Genomic DNA, 6,895 nt, shown 5'->3' with positions numbered 1-6,895 from the left:
TACTTAATTCCCATACTTTGAATATGTACTAAAACTTGGTTTAGTTGAACTTCAGTTAGTTGTAATGATTGCGCAATTAGAAGCTCGAAGGTAACTCAAAGGGAATGTCGAAGCCTATTATTCGAAACTGAAACTGATTCAAAGTAAAATTATTATTTTTGGGGGCTATTCTTTCAATTTTGGCTTTTTGAAACTTGACTATATTTGGGCTAATTATTCGCTAAACGTGAGCTCTACAAAACATCGTGAGAGGAAAGAAAGCAGTGTGAAAATATCGCAGTTCTAAAACTTCATGATATAAAATCTTTCACCGGTGATGAACGGTAAAGGCCTCTGAATACCGGTAATTTGACCTGGCTTAGGTTCGATCTCCGACACACAGGCCGGCTGCATGTTTCCTTTTTGTGTTTTTCCCCATGTGTAAATTTAATACTAGCCAGTTCCCTTAGAAATTCCCTAACGAAGGTATCCCTCCTGTTAGATAAATAGCCCTCTTGGCTTTTCTGTATTCAAATAGCGTAATCTAACTTAAGCATGGTATAAAATTTCGTGGTAGAAAGTCTTCGAATCTTCGTGGTAGAAAGCCTTGCAAAATCTTCGAAGTTTTAAAAAATCGTAATACGTGGTAAAAATAAAGCACATACAAAGCAGATTATAAAACATTTAAGTAAATCTTTGCATAGTGATTTTGAGCATAAGAAGTAAACAATATTTTTACTTCTGGCATTTCATACTTTTGCATTAACTAATAAAGCTTACTAAAAAGGCGAAAAGGAAACTTCAGAATTTAAAATCTGAAAATCAGTAAAAATTAATCCTACATAAAATTTTAATCTTATGTTGTCAATTCATAAAAGCCATTATTTAATGAACCTGTTTTATAAAGATATATTATACGATTTTCACATAAAAACATTTACGTTTGTGAAAGAGATTAGAAAGGGAGAGATGCATAAGTTTAAGACTTTATTAACTGATATATATAGCATTAATTTACTCTTCCGTGAAGGCTTACCTGCTTATCACAGTGCGAGAAACATACATACATTTATGCAGAATCTTCATTAAAAATATAATACAGGGCGATAATATTTGGTGGCAACAGTTTGAAAAGTGAAACGGACATTCAGAGTGATTTGACACAAAATCGCAAATCGAAAACAATAATCCCTCAGAGACAAAGCCCCTTTGGAATAAATAAAAAATTGTTGTGAAATCTGAATGGTTGCAATTCCTTACAAATGATGTCGCCGTTTTTACTATATAATAAACATTCTGAACTATACACTGCGCACTAAATATTATTCATATTTTTCACATTATGTAATAATTCAGTATCGAATTTTATTTCGTGACTTCATGAACGCTTTACGTAACAGTTGTTAGACATGGAGATGAAATATACTCCGTATGTGTCTTGAAATAGAATGAACGTAATGTATAACTACTAAAAGGTAACCAATTCCACTTGACAAGTTTTCATGAAGCTATTGAAAATAGCTGAAATTTATAATGCATGATTCAGAGGAAAATTCTGTGCACGCCGAATTTAAATATCACCAGTTTTACAAGTCAGCGTAAGAAAAAATAACTTTTGATAAATATTATTAAATGCCAAAAAAACTATACTTATTAAAATAAATGGGCAAGTGGTAGAAAATTTCGAACTTTGTTTCGAATATAAAAACCACAGAGTGCAATAAAAGCGTAATTAATTGAATTGGCGTAGACTCAAAAGTTGCACACAATATAAAAATTAGCGAAATTCGATTTTTTTTTTCCTTTAACCTTCAAAATAGATCATTTCAAGAGATAAGTAACACTGTCCTCCTTCTCAACAGGCAAAATATTTAGCAGATCAATGGAAATTAACGCCTAAATAAAGACCAACTTTTAAAAATTATTGACTGAAAAATATTAAAATTCATTTTAATTTATGCATTATCTCGTATAATAAACGGTTATTGGAATTTTCGTGTCACTGTGCACTAGGTTATGTTATTTGAATATGACAAGTCTACGATGGCTATTTGTTTAAGGGAAGAGATGCCTTTGTGAAGGACTTTCTAAGAGAAACGGTCCCGTACTGACGTTACACATGAGGAAAAACGCAGAACCAACCATACAGCCAACCCCCCTTTGCCTGGGATCGTATTAGGGTCGTACTACTTGCATTCTGCGCTATTAACCTCTCGGTGTTTGGAAAGGCAAACAATATGTGACAGAAATATACACGGGAATCTTTATTTAATCATCGATTTTGGTTCGTAACATTTATCTCTAAATAGTTTGTATACCTAAGCCTCAATATGGCAGAGTCATTTTTGTTTTACATTTCGCTATCATATTTTAATATATATCTCTGTTAATAATATATTTAATGTAATTTACTTTGTTAATACTATATTTTAATATATAGCTCTGTTAAAAACAGTCAGAATCCAAGATTAATTTCAGTTATATAAAGCAATATCATGTGTAATTTATAGTACATCTGATCGTACAACAACCAGTGGGAAGCATGTTCGCAAAGCAGAAGCAGTTGATAAAACGTAATAGACATGCTGTTCTTGGCTTGGTCTTTAATCATGTTTAATAATCTTAGGAATTCGTTTAGTTTAATCCCTTATATAACTTGAATTTTTTAACATTTAATGATAGATTCTTCAGGTCTGTAATACATTTTTCATTGTCCTAAAGTTTAATGACACTGCAGATATAAAGTCTCAATACACTGCCTTTGTTACGAACTCATTTATGTTTATTCGAAAATTTTAATTTGCGAAAAATTCTTCACATATTTTTGGAGATGGGAATTAGTGACATTATTATTATTGCTTTACCTAAAAATTATCGTTTTCATTAGCTCAGCATTGTATTTCAAACACTTTTAAAGCAAGCACTCGGCTCTGAGGAAGAACGAAATCGTTTTATACGCAACAACTGAATAATTCCCCCTCCAAAAAAAAAAGCTTTTATATTTAAATATTAAAAAATTGATCGGTTGCAATTCAGCGTTTTAAATTCAAATCTGAAAAGTCAAAAAACATGCTTAAGTTTCCCACATCGCGATTAGTAAGGATCTTAAAATTTCACACAGGAAAAAAGATTCAAATAATAATTATGTTTGGCGGATACAGTCTTATCTAATTTGAATGATATAGAACGTAATATTAATGAGAAACGTTAATATTAATTTTATTTCTAAATTGCATGCATTGCAATAGTCCTCTTTATGTGTAACAAAATTTCAGGTTTCTATTTTATGTATTAAACAAAGAATACTTAACTGCAGGTGTTCAAAATTATGTTTAGAGTTTTATTTAATGGATCATTTTGATAACTAATTTGTCCAGGTGAAAAGTTCAAAAATATCTTCTACGGACTGTTGGTACCATCCCTCTGAACTGTTTATCCTATTTCTAAAATGTAGCATCTAGTTTTTCAAAATAATATTCTCTATTCTATCGAATCATGAAAAAACTGCTAGCTACGTCAGTAAAAATTAATCTTTTTGCGACAAGCATGTTATATTGTCCCCATGGAATTTCATCGCTAGTATTTGAATGTTCTAAAGTTGACACGCATTTTAAAATGAGAATCCAGACACGTTTAGACCAGAGCTTATCAAACATTTTTGGATTCTTGTTCCTTGTTTGCATTTTAGTAAAGACCTCTGCCTCTTTTTCATGTATGACTTTATATATACAAATTTATTTAATAATTTAGTTTTGTTAAAACGGACGATTTAATTCCCATTCTTCTTTTCTTTGACCAAAAATTAATAATAAGTAACACTGAACCTTAAATACTTTCTGATAAAAAAACCCATAAACATGCAGTTATACAATAATAATCAAACATTTTATGTTGCATTTAGGTGTCATAATTATCAAGATGCAAGCATTCACAATTGTCTTCTAGATACGCAAGGATACTAAAATGATTTTGTGACACTGTAATTAATGTACGGGTACCACATAAGAAATCTTGAAAAGATTTGGAAAATGTACTATGTTCTCTTCAAGACAGAATTTAATTAAAAAAGGCAATAATATGTACGAAAATATTTCAGATTTTTCTAATATTATTTTAATTATTAATATTGTAAATTATTTTATTTCCTTCTTTCCCCCTTTTTTAATGCAATTTGTGAATGCTTAATTCTTATTGATATTCTTTCATACTATATGGCGGGATCACCACCGGCAGAGCGGTAAATTCGCTGAACACTGGTAGTTCGTTGCAAATCCCGCAAACGGGTTGGCTAAATGGGCGTTTTCGTGGTTTTCCCCATGCGTAATGTGTATACGAACCAATTCCTTTCAGAAAGTCCTCCACTAAGTCATTCCTCACTTTAGGCAGATAGCCCTTGAAGGGTCGTCGTCGTCTTAAAGCTTTGTCGTTAATCGCATAAACCAAACCAAGCCAACCATATTATATGGCACTGAACAAATACTGCACAAAATTGCGATACCACTGAATTCGAACTCAATTTACTTAGACAGTTTAACAACTTGTCTACACATTTCACAGCGCGACTGTGGCCATCGTTACTATTTCATTTCCTTTTTTGCGTTCAATATTTGAGGTACTTCCCTTTGAGTCTCTGCATCACCAATCTTGGTTAGATAGAGTTCTATGCACATATTTTTCTTTTTTCAAACTTCTCTATTTTCTTCACTCACGTTTTCAAACTTTCAACACCACAAGTAGTTTCATTCAAGCCCAATGCTCCTTTCTTTATCGAAAGAAACCCGATTACAATTTTAGGGTTTAGTCTTTCCATCCGTGAACGACAAACTTTTAAAACATCATTTCATGTTTTAGCAGTGAAATCTAGGGCACCAAATATGTGAATTTCTTCTTAAAAAATCGTAAATTCCTTGCCTTTGTTAATAATCTGAGAGCTTTTCGGGAACGGTGAGCACACAACTTGCAAAAATGGTATTCCATGCGCGGATAATAGAGAATTTGTTGTAACCTTGTATGGGGAAAAAATACAAAAGACGGTGCTATTTTCATGTAGTACATTTATGTTATTAGATTTATTGTGCCTAATCGTATAGTATTATTGTAAAATTATTGCCAGTACTGATCATTCTTTAAGGCCTCTTGCCATCTTCTTGATGCCTAATATCTAATGAATAATTCAAACGCGGCCAAAGGAGGAATATTGTCATTTTCAAAAACCCTGGTTTACAGTTATTTTTAAATACTCAGATTTTCCAATGTTAACAAGCACTATGATGTAATAATGTATTAATAAACATTGGCATTTTTAACTCAGCATTTGAGCAAAAAGAGACTACTCTTTATTTAAGTGATAATAAACAACATACAATAGCATTTTGTTATTCTACATTTTTTAATAACCACTTACGAGCTGAAGTTTCGACTTTTAAAATATCCGTTTTGTAGATTTTTTATGCTCTTCAAATGTTTTTGAATATTTCCTTTATTTATATTCAAAATAAATTCATATGATAAGAAAGTCACTTTATTCAATCAAAGAGATGGAACTTCCCTATTACACATATGGCAAAATCATCAGATTCCAAATTTTGTCTTTGAGACTGAAAAATATTTAGAGCCTGAAGAAATACTGAAGACGATTTTCTAAAATCAAGTTATTTTTGATTCCATAAGTTTCAAGCAATTTACTTTGAGAACTGTGCTACGTGCAATAATTTTTCTAAATGTTCCTATATACTGTAAAGAAAGCATTACACATTTTTCAGAAACATGTTTTAATCTGGAAAAATATAACTTCAAATATTATGTAGAGACATTAGGATATTTTTGGAAGCAGGCAAGATGGAAATTTAGCAAACGCCTTCGCCGGGAAGCGAACCACGGACCTCTGGAATACCGGCCCAGCGTGCAAAACCACTACACCACGAAGGCACGCTAGGAAAGTGGGAGAAATACCTTATAATTAGATCTCCTCTTTTTATAATACAAAACTTGCCTTTTTGATTCAATGTACTTAAAGAGTAAATCTTGAGCTTACGTAAATAATAATAAAATATGCATGTAAATATGAAGAAGTAAAAAATAAGTACTATACAAATAAATGGTATTGACATGAATGCTTAAAAGTCAGTCGTTTTTGTGTAATTCTGCTTTTCGAAATGTGTTCCATTGATTCCCTTTTGCTTTCCGTTCCGTCATAGAAGCCCACGCGACTGTTTTTATCTATAGCTTTCTCGTGAACGCAATGTCTGTTATTTGTACATTAATCTTTTAAAAAAATTATTATAAAAAATGTTAAATTTATATTTGCAGACAGTGCCTTAAAGAGTAAATGATAATATATCTAACATCTACAGCTATGAAAACTTTCTCGAATCGTAAACATGATTGATTCTTTACGACGATCGGTTAAAAAAATAATCGGCGTAAGATTTATTTTCATACACAGATTAAATAATTTTCCTAACTTAAATTTATATCCGATACTTTACATAATACATTGTGTTTCAGTTTCAGTTTCATTGTATGATTAATTCTGTTAACTTGAAATCGATTTTGCAGAATAATACATATTTAGTACATCTCGTACAGCAAAATTCATTAAATCTAATGGCGACTTTCTCATACTAAGTTATATTACTGCATTATAAAGCATATTAACTTTCGGTAACATTTATGACATGATATTAAATATTTTCTTATAAAATTATCAAAAAATAAGTACAAGCTCCTATCCCCAGCACGAAGGACGTTCATTGGGTTACCCAGTCTTATCGGACAGGGAATGCACAGACAGAGACAAAGCAGACACACTGAATCCTTCAAGGCAGCGCGCGTGCGTGCGGCCGCGGACATCTTAAGGGTATCACAGACTCGTTTATTGCTCTGTCTCGTGCGCCTAATAAATGCCGCTTTAAGA

Source organism: Stegodyphus dumicola, chromosome X1 (assembly GCF_044657685.1).
Source record: "Stegodyphus dumicola isolate Sdum_Otavi_A_Nest chromosome X1, ASM4465768v1".
In the NCBI taxonomy this organism is placed as follows: Eukaryota; Metazoa; Arthropoda; class Arachnida; order Araneae; family Eresidae; genus Stegodyphus; species Stegodyphus dumicola.
Note: the sequence above shows the minus strand (reverse complement) of the source record.